Raw genomic sequence first — 18,103 nt, forward strand, 5'->3', positions numbered from 1 at the left:
TCCGGAAGAACTCACTGCCAACCTCCGCGTGCGCACGCAGGGAGTGACAGTGCACAGTGCACGAATGCTTGGCGCTACCAAATCTGCCGTGATCACTTTTGAGGGCCCCCTTCTGCCCCGATATGTACTGTATTACGGTGGGGAGGTGGCCTGCCACCCGTACAAGCCGACGCGACAAGCCTGCCCAGTCTGCTTACAACCGGGGAACCACTCAGACGTATGCCCCACGCCAAACGCTCCCGTGTGTCGGCAGTGTGGTATCCTCGACCCCGTTGACGGTCACCCCTGTGCTCCCAAATGTCATTTGTGGGGAGATGCCCACTTAATGGGCGCCAAAGAGTGCTATGAGAGACTGAAGGCCCCGCGCCCATGGCCACCTCTTCAACCAGCAGCACCAGCCAGGGGCCGCAACCTCCATCGTAACCCACCCACTCCCGAACGCAGGTGGTTCAGCAATAAAAACGAGACCTCATGCAGCCGCTCCCGCTCGAGGTCACAATCCTTCCCGCCCCTCCCTTCTGAGCAGCAGCAGCAGCAGCAGCAGCAGCAGCGGCGGCGGCGGTGCCGGCGGCGCCGGCAGCGGCGGCAGCGGCGGCAGCGGCGGAAGCAGCAGCAGCAGCAGCAGCAGCAGCAGCAGACGCCTCAAGCTAAGGATCGCCGCACTCACCACTCAGGCAGAGCAGTACGCTACAGAACTGGCGGGAGTCAATAGGGCCCAGCTTAGCGACTCTCTTCGAGGCTCATTGGGCGCGGCTCGCACGTGGAACATTTTGCGCGCTTAGATGGACCCCACTCGAACGAAAAATGAGACGAATAAGTCAGTCATGCGCCTCATACACGCCTTTGAGGGTACAGACGATGAGCTGCTGGATCAAGTCCGGCGAAAATGCTTTGGCGATTTATACCCACCCGCACCTCAGGCTGCGTATCGTGGACGTGGCAATGACACTCTCGACAGACCAATAACGGTGGACGAAGTGTACGCATCCATTCGCAGCAGCAACTGCAACACAGCTGCTGGGGCAGACAGAATCACGTACTCCCTTATCAAGAACCTCAATGACAGCGCCGTACAAGAAATCACGGCATTTTTCAATGATCGTTGGCAACGTGGCACGCTTCCTCCAGAATGGAAGCACGCGGAGGTCATAATGATACCGAAGCCGGGCAAAAACTTCAGATCGAAAACCTACGACCAATAGCCCTCACTTCCTGTCTTGACAAACTCTTCGAGCGCGTCATCACTAATCGCGTGCAAGAGTATCTCGAGGACAATGACCTTTACCCGCACTCAATGTACAGGTTCCGGGCACATATTTCAACGCAGGATGTACTGCTACAATTGAAAGAAGTCACTGATAACGCCCCCCAGCAAGGAGAAAACATTATCTTGACTTTATACATTAGGGGCACATTTGATAACGTTAGCCACCAGGCCATACTTTAGGGCATCGAGGCTCTTCATTGTGGGCAGTGCGTCTACAGTTATGTTCAGGTCTTCTTGTCGGACCGCACTGCCACAGTCGGTCTTGGTTCCATCCGATCACATGTTATCAGGGTTCCGAACAAGGGCACCCCGCAGCACTCAGTGAGTTCCCCGCTACTCTTTAATGTAGCTGTGGTTAACCTGGCACATGAACTCCACCGCATCAATGGCATCCATCACGCAATGTATGCGGACGATATCACCGTCTGGGCCACGCGGGGTCCCTTGGAGAAAAAAAAATATAACCTGCAGCAGGCAGCCACATGCGTCGAACGATACGCGCAGGCACGAGGCCTGGCCTGTGCAACAGAAAAATCTGAGCTTTTAAGAATTTATTGACGCAAGCTCCCACCATCGGCGCAGAACAAGCAAGGCTCCCGCCTCCAGGTCGTTCTTGCTGGCATACAAATCCCAGAGAAATACACCATTCGAATATTAGGCATGCGGGTACAGTCGAACCGCCATGTGAATCACACAGTTTTCCTTCTCCGTACCACTACACTGCAAGTGGCCCGAATGATATCTCGGGTAGCCACTGGTCGCCATGGCATGCGCGAAGAGGACACCCTGGAACTCATACGTAGCTTCGTGGTCAGTAGGGTGACATACAGTTTGCCCTACCAACGCCTCCCCAAAAGCGAATAGGGCCAAGTAGACGCAATGCTCCGCAAGGCCTACAAAGCGTTACTAAAGCTACCACTGGGCACTACTTCTAGCAAGCTCCTCGCATTGGACCTACACAACGCCTTTGAATGCAGCGGCTCACGCAAACACCTACGGGCCATGACCTGCTCCTACACCTTGGCTACATAAGCCAGTTTCACGATGCAGCTCGTCGCAAGCCCATTCCGGACCAACTTCGTGCCACTTATAAGGTCGCTCTCATCCCCCGCAATGTGGATCCCCGACTACATCAGGGATGGCGGAAGCCAGAGTGGAAGCCCTTTAGCAAACTTATGCACACAAGAACACTACGTAATATGTTGACGCCGCCAACTACGACCACGCAAACAATAAGTCTCTAGCCACAGTCGTGGACCACACACTTACAGAACGTACCAGCGCTTCCGTGCGGTGCCATAACATCACCGAGGCTGAAGAAACTGCCATCGCGCTCGCTCTCGCCCTCGGCTACAGACAACGAAGGTCGCTGACAGTTCTCACGGACTCACAAGCAGCTTGCCGTAACTACCTACAGGGGCGCACCAGCCAACCCGCTCTCAACGTCATCCTGAGCGCTACAGACACTGGGGAGCATTCCATTGCACATCCACTCAGAATTTGGCATCGGATTATATGGACTCCGGGCCACATGGGACTGGAGGGAAATCAGGCAGCGGATAAAGTAGCTCGAGGGTATGCGAGCCGAGCGCCTTCCAACTCCGCCCCTGAGGAACTCGTTCCGGTCCCTTGCGACTATTCGGCCATCCTAAACCGTAACAGAGGACTTGGGAAAGCTTATTCGCTACCACACCGAACCCTAAATAAAGAGGAATCGGTCAGCTGGAGGCAAATTCAAACCGGCACGGTTCCAAATTTGCACATCCTGAGTAAAACGCACCCCTCGGCAACCTCTCCTCTCTGCCCATGGTGTTCAGCTAAAGCCACTCTGTACCACGTCACGTGGGAGGGTCAGACCATTGCAGCCTTACCACCAGTACAAAATCCAACAGCGGTGCGATGGGAGGAGCTGCTGGCCAGCGAGAACCTGGAAGATCAGTTGAGTCAGATCAACCGGGCCCGCAGAGCGGCTGCTGCAAACGAAGCCCTAAACTAAGAGCCCCCCCCCCCCCCCCCCGCAAGCCAAGCATCTGCGACCGCTCGGAGCTTCTCCGCAGAAAATTTCCTGTAAATTAATAAATAACGGCGTGTTCACTCAATGAAGTGCAATGCACCTGCTTGTAGTACTAGCTCGTCTATATTAAGTCGGTGTTCTTCAAATAGAACTGCCGCAATCTTAACAGACCAGGAACATCGATGGGCGTTCTGTCCGACAATGATCGGTCTGACTCAAGGGCTGCCTTGCATACGTCTATTGCAAGGCCAACAGGTACACTTGTGAAAAGTGACTGTACACCAAAAGATGCTTGAACGTCATTGTCGTCTAGTACCATGTCGCGTACCTTCAATGAAATCCAATGATTTCACCAAAGCGCACAGCGCAAGTAACGTCGTCAGCCCGTTTTCATATGCTTTAGCGGTAGAGCTTCCAGGCCATGACGAAGTTTCTTGAGGTGGCGGTGGCTCAGCGCTCCAAACTCACACACATACTTACTCACACGCACTGATTGACTCCCGCGCTGCCCACGCTATCAAGGAAAGACGCCACCGGTGCGTGCTCGCCTCGCGCACATGACATGAAAAGGCGCAGTGCCACTGCGAGAAACCCTAGCGGCCGTCCGTGTCGTTTTGGACCACCGAGATAGCAGCTGAAGTCATTACTTCTGCTGGTTGTCATTGCAGTTACAAATGAAGATGCAAAGTGTGTGCACGTGGCTACTTCAACAACTGCTAAAAGTCGGCAATCTGAATTTCCAATTAAAGAGACGTGGCGACAGCACCATCAATTACCTATTTAGGTGCTCAGCGTTTCACATGCTGTAGTCTTGCTGGGGATTTAGGTGCTCAGCGTGTCACAGCATCAGCTAGACCGATACATCATTCCATATTAGTTTCGACGGTCACAGAGCACACGTTAAGAGTTTACCTCATTTGCCATTGTCTAAACATGTTCATCTACCAAGTCATTCATTTGACAAGATTATGGTGTTGCTTTTGCAATCAGGCTTAAAGTCGCACCATGATGGTGAAGTTGGAGAACCCCCTTTTTTTTAATCCATAAATTTAACATTGCATCGTCTAACATCATTGAGACGGTAGGAGAAGTGCCATGCCTATTTGCAATGCCCTGGTGTTCTGATTTTCGTTAGTTTTTTCAGAACGCTCGTAAGGTTTTTATTATGTAACAATGTTTTTTTTTGCTCTTTCTGCAATCATTTTTACTATTGTTGTCAACAGTCCATCTTAACAAATGTTTGTTCATGTCTACTGTATTACATTTAAACTTCTTGCTTTTATCTGTTTTTTTAATGTTTTGAATTTTGTACTATAATGTGTTTACTCAACGTGTTTCGTACCCACGTGTTTATGCCCGTTAAAGTGGCTACGGGCTCGTATTTCTGCTTATTATGGACTATCGAAGGCCATGCCATGATCGAAACATTAACGTTATCCAATTTTCGTAAATGTGCTCCTTCATTTCTTGACTGTATGCAAGCGAGACGTACTTCATATATTTAAATATACCACTCGCTTCTCCATTTGCGAACACGTTGATACGCCGTTGTACACTGGTGTGATTAGGAGGTTACTTAGTTCGTGCGAAACAGCACTTAACAAACGAGGACACAGAAAGAAACAGATGTGGCCAATGAACGCTTGGTCCCGTCTGCTTTTTTTTTTGCTGCTAAGTTTCGCACCAATGAAGCCTTATCAACGAGTTCAAACTCATACACATTACTAGTTATTTGGTCGACTGAGGCCCAGTGAGATTTCTGAAACTACACGCTGTCAGGAACTGCGATTACAGCCGTCAACAAAAATTCTCGTTCAGTTTTTGTTACAGCACTAGATTATGTTTCTCTGCGCAATAAGCGATATCTTGAACATATATAAATAGCTTTTTAATCGAATAATAATTATTAACAAATAGTATTTTCACCATTGACCAAGTAGGCATATTGAATTTCAACATCTTTGTATTAATGCCTGTTGCATAGTGACTTTCTTCAGCGCATAAGTAAGCACTTTCTTTGTTTTTTGCAGGTTGACTGGTCTTGCGCATTGCTCATTTTTTCTTGTTTACTTAAAACCTGCCTAAAGCATGCATGTGCATGCTTTCGTTTGTTTAGTGCTATGATGCTAACGAGCGCTTCATCATATCTTTTTTTTTTCCCGTCCTTTTGTACTTGCCTCTTTTGCAAGTTTCCTCTTCAAATTCAGCTGCGTTGAAACTATCGTTTCACGGACCAAACACATGAGTATTTTTTGTATAGTAGGGCGTAAGAGTGATCGCCATCATTCTTGCCTTACTTGTCAGCGCACAACAGGACAAGGACGAAAAGCGACGTGGACAGAATGCCCCTGTCGTGATGTTCGCTCAAAAGTGAGAAAGACACGAACTACCGACATGCCCAAGCGTAAGCTGGGACATGTCGAATTATAAATTTCATTTCAATTCGTAAAGGTTTCCAAAATGCTTAGTGATGTAAGCTTTTATAAAGTTGCGCAACTGAGACACGGACAAAGACACATACACATGAAGTGCACAACTCTGCGCTTCGTGTATCTGTGTCTCTTTTTGTGTCCGTGCTTCAGTCGCGCAACTTAATGCATTCTAATGGCAAACCGACAGGCCCGACTCACCACATTGATGAAGTCGGCTCATCAAAGAATTTCTTGTATCGTACAGCATGAGCATGTTTTCCCGGTGAGGCGGTTAGCGCACCTTGGTGAAAAATACGGGCTACAAAAACGACGCCTTCATGTGATGGGGCTGCGCGGCGGGCTCTCATGGGTCTTTGGCAGTGCGTCTCATTAGGGCCCCACACCGAGAAAAAAATTTCCGTGACGCGTGCCTAGACGACTGCTCCACTTCGGAAGTTGCGTTCATGCCTGGCGGGGGAAAGTCGGGATGCATCTCTTACCGTGCTCAGAAAGCACGTCGGTGCTGAATCATGGACAAATTACAGTAACACGAATATATCGATCACTGGGTAAACAATTGGTTCAATTATGCCTGATATGGCGCCGTGGATTTAACTTTTCGTGGATTTAATGAATGCATCTGCACAGATTAGGAGTGAAAAAATTTAGGCAGCTTCGTATTAGTCGGGCTGAAAAAAGTACGGAGCCTGGCGGCCTTTTTTTTTAAACTCTTTTCTAATTCTTCCCTGTTCTGGCAAGTTTTGCTGTCTCACTTTCTGTTTGTTACTGTTTTTTGGCTTACGTTTTTCCCCGGTCTTTCTCTGTATTTCTTGCTTCACCCGTCCTGATTTTTTTTACACATATTTGTGGTTTCGCCTAGCAACAATAGCATACGCCAGCCCGGGCCCTTAAGAAATCCCGCACTCAATGTCATCAACACAATATTAGAAGAGCTTCCCTTAGGTGCGAGCGCGTGCTCGATTTGCTACAAATGGCTATGTCATAGGTTGTTTTTCATGCTTTACACCAAGCGATATCTGCATATAGCATGCAGCATATATACGAGAGCCCGTGCCCTTAAAGTGCTCTGCACTTTCAAAAACAGAAAACGTACCTTCGATTATAGTGTAAAATTCAAGGACAAGTAAAAACAAACAAGCGCTCAACAGCGAACACGTACGCTCCTGGAACTGAGTCCGTCTTTTTGTCTGTCATGGTGACAGATCTAAGGGTACGAACACACTGGCGGGAAGCGTGCCGCCACGGCATGACGCGCGTCTTCGCCGCCGAGTGGTGAAAAGCCGTACGCTGGACACATCTGCGGGAGTCACGTGACAACAGTCTCAAGCAGTCTCGGAGTGGCTCGCGAGATTTTGCGCGCTTTTTCGTCGTCTGTTTTGAGCTCTCCGATTTTCTGGTGCAATCATGCGAACAATGGCAGGCGACGACGATCTCATCGCAACGCTCAGCGTTACCGTGATAGCGTGTTTGCTGTTGCTTCAGCGTCGCCGCTCTCGAAATGCGCCGCGAAGATATTGGGTCCATCCACTTTGGAGGTACAGAGATACCGAAGGACAGGTACACACACTGCTTCCCCGTCTGCGTGCAAGGGATGAATTCTATTTCCGAGAGTAAGAAATTTTTATCATTCAGTGTTGAGTGCTGATAAAAATAAGTTGATGGCAAATTTTCAGGTGCCAAGAATAGATAGTCAAAACGAGGTTTTATGCCTCCAACTTCGTCAATCTAGGCATAATAAGTTTGTACATGAATGAAAATCTTTTCAAGGATTGCACAGGTCGCGCATGACATCGCATGGCATTCATGGTCGTGTGTACGAGGGTAAGAAGGTGCGCGAAAGTCTGCCTCTTTAGTTAACTGCGTTATGGCCACTTAGGTTTCTGAGGATAATTGTCGACAGCCGAAATTCCGTGATGTGGACGGCGGTCCCATGGCTGTTTACTTCCCATCTTTACTTCAGGAAGGCCATGGGCCGAATAGCTCAACGAGGTCCCCCTAGGTAATACGCCTATGCTCACATTCACTTTTTAATGGCCACTGTTGATTACCCGCGTATTGCGTATGGTCAAACATACATAAAAAATAATACTTGACAACTCGGAATACTGATTCAGAAGCACTACTTCATGTCTTACTGATGCAATGAATTAGGAACAAATTAATACATTTAAATACATACAATGAATTCAAGAGACAACGATTTATTAAGAATATAACATGTTCTTATCGGAAAGCTGTTAGGTCCAACACTAGCAATTTTTGTGTGCACAATGACAATATTCGAATTGAACAGGGCATTCATTCTAACACTGCCAAATATAGCCCATTTGATGTTCAAAAGTTATGTTTGGTGAGCATGAGGAACGTAGTCTAGCAATCGCTGTGGGAATTGACGAAACAATAGGAAACTGCCACCATTTCCCAATTTAATGTTGCACCTCCCATCACTGAGAATAAGTGCATACACTGGTGAAGTACGCTCATTGTTATCAGATGCTACTGAAGCGAAGTTGTATTTGGAGACATTCAATGACTGAACCTACACTGGGATCCTAGAGTGCTGAGGCATAAGAAGTTCTGTAGCTTATTTAAGAACAGGTCACTAGTTCTTGTCCAAGACCCACTGTAACTTTGCACATGCCCTTTCAGGCACTGGTCATTCAGGAACATGGCTATTCTTTTCTACATATATACTGTATGCAATGTTTGCAATTAGAGTTGCTCCACATGGTTGGAGTTTCCTGGTTCTGTTTGTGAAGAAGATGTTGATGCACAAGTAGGCAACACCTCCTTGCAGGCTATCATCAAATAGGGCAGCTAGAGCCTTCCTGATAATAGTTATCTCGACACATGAAAAGCTGCTAATGCTGACCTTGATGTCCGAAGAGTAGCAGCTGTAATACTCAAGAGCTTCTAGGTATGTTCAAAAATGTTCGATGATGGGTGCTGGCAGAATGATTGCGTAAGGCAGCTTCTCATCGACTTTTAGCGTACTCCTAAACAAGACAGAGGACAGAATATGCTTGCTTAACAGTGTGCTAAAATAAAATATATTGTAAAATAGATTACCAACATCTCCAAGCCTATGCTCTGTCGGGTTACATTCTCGCTGTATGAGCTCGCATGAGAGGGTGCCCTGAGAAACATGTCCTTCTCCTGGCAAAGTAGTATTCGTAAGAAGACAATTTTCATATAAAAAAATCGGTGAATAGGGGTTTTGTGCTCGAGTCGCCGTTTTGACTAGCAGACCTGTCTTTTTCAAGGCTATAATCGAAAAGTTGCGTTCTAGCCTCGAGGAAGACAAGTCCACTTGTCAAAATGTCGGCTTTAGCAAACTACCCCTCTTCGCAGATTTTTTCTATCTTTTTCCTTCCTGTCATTTTCATGCAGTTAGGCAAAAATGGCCATATTTGGTATTTATATACACCATCAAAACTACAGAAAAGCCCTCATTAGCCTCTAACTTATGATCCTAAATGAAAGTGGCACGATAGGAGCGCAAGGAACAAAAAAAAGCAACAGCCTAAAATCCGGTTTCTAGTAATCAGCCTCAATTTTCAGTTTCCTCTGAATGCCACCAAGCACTTTTGACACATTGCTCAGTCTCGTTGAACCACTGATCGAGAGAAGAGTGACGCCGTTTTGGCTGCCAATTTTCGCAAATGAAAGGCGGCTGGTGATGACTCTGAGGTACGGCAATCAGAAGAAAAGTAATAACCAAGTAACACGTTTGCAGCTCTGTACTGCGTGCAAAAGCATAGTTACACCAAGGCCTATGTTTACTAATATAGTATTATTCAAGCTTTCTGCTCAATGCCATACACTCAAAGTTATCACCATAGAATAGTTAATACGTTACAATTTTAAAATGAAAAAAATAAACTCAGTTCTGTGCTTACGTAACCTTAGCAAACAGCGTAGGTGGCAAATGACACCACCTGCCGAACGCAGATGAAGATATTCTATCATCATCTCTGTCATTTATTCTATGCCCATTCATCGGTTTGTACTCATTCTTTATTGTTTCTTTCATCTTTATTTATCTCATTATGCATTGCGCTCTTCCCTTTCCCAGGCGCTGAGCCATGTGTCCCTATCAGGCTGCGGAAATTAGGCGCTTTCTTCTTCTTCTAAGCACTAACACAATTTCTTTCCCTCTTGTTCACTCTAACATCAGTCTGCTACACCCACAGTTAACTTTTCAATCCCATATTTAAACTATGTTATGCGAGGCTATGCCATACTTTATTTTCACCCATTTTGCTTTCCTTCCTCCTCACTCTTACAGCACTTCTCCTCTGTAAAGTGAGTTTTCAGGAATACTAAATGACAAAGTTTCTCACATGTGGTTTGACACCTAATGAGAACATACACTGAAAGCTTTGTTAAGATCACTAGAAAGAGGAAAAATTATTAGTTTATTTTGAATGGGGAAGTGCCTGCATGATCTGCCTCTCTACTTCAGCATTGTGATCGGTGTTTTGAAGCGAGAGCCATCCATTATCTTCAGCAGCATTAAGAATTAAGCTCTGTGGAACAAAAGTAGATGTGTTGTCTTAAAACATTTCTTCTGTATTTTCAGTTTTCTTGCTAATGAAGACACCTTCCGAAGTCTATCATTCAACTTTCTGACTGGGCGATCCGTGGCAGGTGAAATAGTAAGGGAAACAACCGCCGTGCTGTGGGTTGTTCTCTAGCCACTGTACAAGAAGTTTCCTCAGACAACTTGGAAGTGGAAAATGGTAATGAGAGGACGATTTCTACCAGATTTGTTTTATTTTAGTGGTTGATGTGTATCAGTGGCTTATGAGGATTGCTGTGGTTTCGTCATTTTCCTTTGAAAAATGCATCCACAAACAACTTATCACATTGCCCTTTTCATCAACTGCATTAAGTAGTATAAATTGAGTGCTTTTTTCAAATGAAGAAGTCAGTGTTCCTCATGGCGATGTAGCGTGCTGCAGTTACAAAAATAATCAGAAATAAATTATTCCTCTCAGTTCACGGGAACGATGCAAGCAGTTGGCCACTTCAAAAAGCATGATAAGATGTTTGCTTGGTTTGATTCGATTTCATTTGATTTGAAGTTTATTTCACCACACTGTTACACCATACAATGTGTTGTGTGGAAGGCGGGAAAAAAGCTGCGATAAAAACGCAGCTTGACTAGCTCCACATCCCATCAATACAAGGCAGAAAAATGTGACAGCACTCATAAAGTCCTCGAAACAACTAAACGGACACAAATACATAATTTAAAGTGGTATCAAAAAGAAATATTGCATACATAGAAATTTTAAGACATGTTGATAGGATCGAACTCTTTGAGAAAATACGAAAAAATAGAAATAAGCAGAACATAAAAAAACAAATCTTTGGAACTGCCTAAATCTCTCTTGCGTCATGAAGGTAAAAAAATATTCGGCATATACTGTCGCGAAAGAAGGCGCAATTGCTCCAATGAAAAATTGAATTTAATTAGTATGTGGGGGAGTGAATGTTTCAGCATTTGTAGACCATAGTTTGCTCGGCATCGAGGAACCTTCCAATAATCACTCTGTGTAGTAGGTCGAGACAATGTGCTGTGCTCTAAGCATGCTATGGAGATAAGAGTGTTACTTCCTTTGATAATTTCAGTTTTTAAAGACGCTAGTAAACAATATTCATACATGTTGTCAAATATTACGTCTATGAAACTGTTGAATAAAGACGAGGTACGTGCATTATATTCGGCATTTGCAATAGAACGGAATGCATTTTTTTGTAGTGTGAGTAATTTCTGCTTAGAGTGCAAGGTGCCAGTACCCCACACCAAAAGACCGTAGTGTAACTGGGAAGAAAAAAGCGTGTTGTATATCATTAGCATCTGAGTAGTCGGTAAAAATGACTGACATCTCCTAAGCATGCCTAGTACCTTACTTAACTTGTTCCTTACCATTTCGGTTGGTGAATCTTATGACATATTCTCATGAATAACAATTCCCAATGCTTTAGCGGTCGAAGAAAAATCCATCAAAGAATCGTGCAGGTGTAGTTTTGAAGTAGCTTCGTACGTTGTTCCTTTTGAACGAAATAGGACGGCTTTGGTTTTTGAACAGTTGATTTGTAGGGAGTTAGCAATCGCCCGTGCATACAAGTCATCTAGTGTCGTGTTTGCTGCTGAAATTAGGTCATTTACATCCACACATGTTAAAAACAAGCAAGTGTCATCCGCATATATGACATATTTGATTGTGTGATTTATGTTTATAATGCCGTCAACAAAAGTGATAAAAAGTAATGGCCTCAATATACTACCTTGGGGCACACCTTGAGCAAGTTTTTGCAAAGATGATTGTTCTTTGTTTATGCTTACATACTGTATCCTATTGCTCAAATAACTGGTAAATAAGTTTAGCACATTTCCTCTAATGCCTAATAGGGCAATTTTTTAAGAGTGTATTGTAATTTATCTGGTCAAAGGCTTTGGAGAAGTCAACAAATATGCCTAGCGTAATTTTCCTGTCCTCTATATTACCTAATATAATTACCTTTTGACGTAACAATGCTACCTCTGACGACAGCCCTGACCTAAAACTGTATTGGGCTGGAGTAATTACCGAATGTTTTGCAAAGAATTTCGGCAGTCTTATAAATATTAACTTTTCTATGGGCTTTAAAAACAATGATAGAACAGATATGAACCTATAGTTCTTCAAATCATTTTTGCCTCCTCCCTTAAACAGCACTGTAACTTTTGCATGCTTCATACGTTATGGAAAAATACCTGTGCCTAAAATCGGGTTATAAGTGTATGTTAAAGGCATGACTAATATATCTATGATAGAAGAGACCAGGGCCATGTTTAACTCATCAATATCTTTCGATTTACTTTTTTTAGTTTTTTGAAAACACCCATAACCTCGTGTTAATCTGTCGGGGAAATATAAACCGACGAAGCTACTGTCTGTGCGGACATGTAATGTAGTGCGGTAGTGTCACTGACACTGTCTACTAAGGAAGTAAGGTGATTAAATTGACCAAGGAAGCAAGGTGGACTGCTTCAAGTATCTGCAAGCCACATCTAAGCTCCAACTAGGCATCTGCATAATATTATGTGTTATTGTCATATTTAAAGTTGCATTACAGTGTTTATCATTGAACAAGCATTTTGTGCCACTGAGTTCATGCATATTAATTTCATTTTTGTGGCTCTTTTTTGACGGATCTAGATTGCTGCAGATATGGAGGAATTTTGGAATTTTCCGAATTCTTCGGGAAGCATAGATGTAAAACATGTCATAATTGAATGCCTAAGGAATTCCGGTTCAAGGAACTTAAACTACAAGAAAACATTCAGTGTTGTTTTCCTTGCAGTGTGTGATGCACACTACAGGTAAAATTCTTATCCTTACTGGCCTTCTCAAGCAGTAATGACAACGAATAGGCAACTTGCTCGAATTTCCTCTCATGCTAATTCTTGACTTAATCATGTGGGCTTAAGGTATCATAACAAGCAGGTAGTCACACTCATTCAACATTATTTTCAATGGTGGTACAGTCACTTACATTCATGCTAAACTATGGGGTTCCGCACTTGCATTATTACTTACACTCACAGATATTCATAACTATATACATTTGTTCAGATAGACTTTACTAATAAAAATACTGTTATCCCTTCCCTCTCTTTGGTACTCATTACCACTGCCATGCCTTAAAACCTGTCGGCAGAAAGCAGTGTTGCATCTACGACAACAACATCACTCGCTCTTTTTTACACCTACCAGATGAGTGAGGAGGGAGTGAGGTCTATGTGGTGTGCTGTATAACTATGTCTGCTGGATTTTATTTTTGACTCTCCCACTGTGTGTTTTTTTCCTTTTTAGCGTAAATATGGCAACAGTAATGATGAGAAAACGAAGCCTTTGGCGAGGAGGCTATACCTGATAATAAGACGTGAATAAAAGAGAGCAAAGTAATTACAGACCTGTGTCGGATATCACACGTCTAAGTGAAAGGCTTCGAAGTTTTGGTTGCTTGGTGTTTATACTTTCACATGCCTTGACATCGCACAGTCACATACATCTAGCGTTTCACTTACATCAAAGCGCTACGACCACAGCCCTGGTGAAACATATGACTTGTACGTAAACAGCCACATATAACACAAAGGTGGATCATCCTGCACAATATTTATTCATTTGCAGGGTGATCACTAAGCTTGACAAACTTTTCTTGTATACAGTATGCTCATTTTTGGAGGATAATTACATTACGCAAGTTTTTACAGATGGCTATTACATGTACTACTGGACTCGTTATGGAAAACCAGTCCTTCGCACAAAGGGGACAATATAACAAATCCTTCCATATTTAACTCCATGCTTCAGGGCTATTTGCATAGTGAAAAACATGGCTGACCTGTGTCTGATTGCCCTCGTTTCGTCTGCTGTTTTTGCTCCCGATACTTATTCAGTGTTCTTCGATGTAATTTTCTTAAGTGTTTTCATTATTATTGTACTAATGAATATGTACTCGATTAATGTTGGTGAACGTACTTGACTTGATGCTGTGATTCGATTTACTCGCTGTTTCCTTTTTATTGTTACTTTTTGGTATTCTGTTTTCCGTTCATGTTGCTTGAAATGTATGTATTCACTTAAATCCCCCCCTATGTAATGCCCAATTGGGCCTTTAGGGTATTGAAATAAATAAATAAAAATAAAATATATGTTCTCACACAGCCTTACCCATCACTGTATTCCAGATTTACATACATTGACATTGGCCACTATGGAGGCGAAGGAGACAGTAGAATTTTTTTAAGGTTCCGTTTGCTGGATTGCTTGAACAGAGGGCTGTTTGGAGTTCCCCCGCCAGCAAATGTCGGAAGCATAGGACTTATACCCTATGTATTAGTAGGGGATGAACACTTTCCCCAGAAGACTTTCATGATGCGACCCTACCCCCAGTGAGGCAAGTTTTGTTGTGCATGTGTGATTGTGTGCAGCACAATTTTGTTCTTGATGCTGGGCCCATTATGCAAATACAAGGAAATTCTAATAGTCATCTACAAGTAAAATCAATATGGAAATAGAGTTAACAGTTCATAGACACTACACGAGTGAAATGGGAATATATAGTTAGACAATATCTGCACTACTGAGGCAAATAACTACTGCAAACTCTGTGAAGAGATAGGAGTGTGAAAAGTAGCGTATACTTTGGAGGTGTGCAGCTATGCATACCAAAGCAGACTGCAGGACCTAAGTGTATTTGTCGTGTCATTTAGTGGCTCTGCAGAAAGGCCTCCTACGTTTGTGGGGATTCTTAAGTGGGCTGTATTAAGAAGATGTTGATGGTAGTGTAGTTGACATTGTCAGTGCTTTAGTAAATTTTCAAAAAACTGACTTGTGCTCAGCCATTTCGATGATATACGCAACATTTTCACCTTGTTTTAGCTAGTACTTGTAGCATATAAAAAGAAACCATTCTTGAGAAAAACCAAGTCAAAGAGGCAGCGCCATCAGATTTCGAAGCTAAAGCAAGCCTGTTGTGGATTTTCTCTGTATGCTAGTACACTCCACACGAATGGTCGGTTACAGCAAACGTTCAAAATATATTTAAATTCACCTCCAAAGTGTGCCTAAAGCCCATCGCAAGCGCCTTCAGAACTGTCATAGCTCTATAGGAAGGCGAACAAAAGTTGAAGTGATGTCACACCACATGTGCAGTGAGCTTAGGCGTGCGCAGGTTTCCCCTTAAGGAGGAGCAAAGGTCCATCGCAGTGCACCCCCTCTGTATTATGCCAGTGCATTGGCCTGACTTTGCGTCCCCTTTCTATTCTGCCAATGTGTGAGGCTGTGCTTGCACAATCCCATTCGTAGTTGACTATGGGTGTGGCTGCCCCCTTACCCGTGTCCCGCGCGGATGCCCATTGTAGCGAAATGGACGACCTTCGAGAACCTCCACTGCATACGTACTGGCAAAGGATCGTCACGATGCTCTGCCAGTTGGTATGTGGCAGAAGTTTTCGAAAGTTCTGGTTTGTTTTGTAGGTACTTGTGCGACGTGTGTGCGAGAAAGCAAGCGAAAGCAGACGATAATCAGCATGACGTGCTTCTTCACAGCCTTGTGTAGCCATGTGACCAAGCTACACAGCCATGTCACATGCTAATTCTGCGCCTAGAAACCGAAACAAAAAAAAAAGGTCCACATAAAAACGATATTAATCTATTTAGCGAGAATAAATTAACCTTGATGTGTGTATGATGTTTGCTGGAGAACAAATAAAGCGCAAGCCACAAAAATGGTGGCAGCAATGGAGCTTCTGTGTACTGCTTAATTGCTTGCAAGATCGCAGCCAGAATATTACATTACAGGAGGATAATATAAATAAAGCTCATGCCGAGTTCTTACATTCAGTGCCTGTGCTACGTACACATACACGCTAAGTTGTTTGCACAAACATAAAGCTTCTGCTTTGGACTCTAATACCTGCTGTAATGAGTAAGGGTACCTCATTATTCTTGGTTTGATGTTCTTACACACATTTCTTTGCTTATTTCACTTCCGTTAGAACTTCAGAAGCCCCGGAGCAACCCAGCGCAGCGTGCAGAGTACCTTCAGAGGGCCAACTTGAATTACAGGCTGAGCCGTGCACACCGCCTCATTGAAACGCATTCGGCATTATGTCAAGTCGGTGGCGGATTCTCCGCAGAGCCTTTAGGGCCTCAGAGACCACCACTGAACATCATCCGAGCATGCGTCGTTCTGCACAATCTCATGCTCCAGGAGTCGCCACATTCAAGGCTTACATATAATCCACCAGGCTATGGGGACCATGACGACTGGCAGGGCAGCTGCATGGAAGGAGCTTAGAGGGACGGCGATGATGACTTCTCCATATTTAGGGAGCCCACTGCGTCTGGCTTTCACTCCACTAGGTAAGATTTTGAACACCCTACCTTTTATTATTCATACGTTTGGCATTATTATGTGCCATTATTTTCTGCTGTCTAAATGCATCTTGCTGTCGCAGAGTCACACTCTTTCTCAGATCTTAATTTCAGAAAAGTACTGCCATTATTTTTGTAGCACTCGTGTTGTAATTTGCAAGTGACAGTTTAGAGCAAATGTCAATAATTCTGTTCACGTTTATATTGTATGCATCTACTTTGCAGATTGGCGACAGATGTCCGGGAGAAGCTCGCCAAATCATTTATGAATGAAGGCCAATTTCCGTGGCAAGAGCGAATCGTCACTCGGGCAGGTCAGCGGGAAAACTGAAGCCTGTGTAAAGGCAGATACCTGTTATATCACTTGGTGTCCAAATTGTATCATCAATATATATTGCAGTGTTCCTACTTAAAAGAACGGAACAGCGTTATAGCCTCAGTATGGAACTGGCATCTATCTTAATCTGCTTCATTCCCAACTTCATTTTTCTCTTCTTTCCTGCCCCGACTCTCGTGCTTCTTCTTCTCCTGTCCCAAGGCTCATACCGCTTCACCTTTCCCGGTTTCTTGTAATTACCTCTCCTGGGGTAATAATTGCAGACATTTTCGTTTGAAGCATAGTCTACTGATTCACGTTCACCAGTGTACCAGACAGTCTTCAAAATTCCGTTCTGAGTGGCTGTCTTTGTCACAGAGTAAGGACCGTAAAATTTGGCACTACCATCTCTAATTCCTTTCCTCACTAGTACGAGGCGATGACTCGAATGTCTGGCATGTGTGATCGATGCCTCTCGTCGAAATTCTTTTTCATTCATTTTCGGTATCTCCCCTACTGTGATTTTTCTTGCCTCTCCTCAACAATCTTGATGTTATCCAAGAGTCCCAACTTACGGTCTGCCTGCAAAATAGGGGTTTCTCGTGAAGAAGCGTACTGTAGAATGCACCCCAAGCTACTTGTATAGGATCGATCATGATGTATAACGGCGGCTTCCAAAGAACATTTCCATCTACCTGTAAAACTATCGTACATCTTGATATACTGTTTCGCGTCCCGTATGGCACGTTCTGCCAACCCATTCACTGTGGGATGGCACGGAGCACAGAACTTGATCGACATATTGTGATCCCGAGCCCATCTTGCTAGCTTTTTGCTCTGGGACACAGGGCCGTTATCGCATACGATTGACCACGTAGTCTTAAAGATGCCTCTTTCGTAGAGGTCTATGACGCTATTTGCATCTTCTTTTCTGCTCGTGCGGCGACCATCCTCGTGCATTCATCTATCGCCAGAAGAAAAGCTTGCGTTTTATTGACTCCGTCGCCTTTCTTATTTATTTCGGCGAAATCCAGGCGACCTAGTTCGAAAGGCACGTTAGAGTGGCAAGGTAGTATCATAGCATCCGTGGGCTGTTTATACTTGACTTTGTGTACTTGACACACATGGCAGGAA

The 18,103-nt window shown here is 44.2% G+C and overlaps 1 pseudogene; it reads left to right on the plus strand.

The window, feature by feature from the left end:
• Positions 1 to 7,126: 7,126 nt before the first annotated feature.
• Positions 7,127 to 16,984, plus strand: LOC142784509 (uncharacterized; annotated as a pseudogene).
• Positions 16,985 to 18,103: the final 1,119 nt, after the last annotated feature.

The sequence above is a fragment of the Rhipicephalus microplus genome, chromosome 2, assembly GCF_043290135.1.
Source record: "Rhipicephalus microplus isolate Deutch F79 chromosome 2, USDA_Rmic, whole genome shotgun sequence".
NCBI lineage: Eukaryota > Metazoa > Arthropoda > Arachnida > Ixodida > Ixodidae > Rhipicephalus > Rhipicephalus microplus.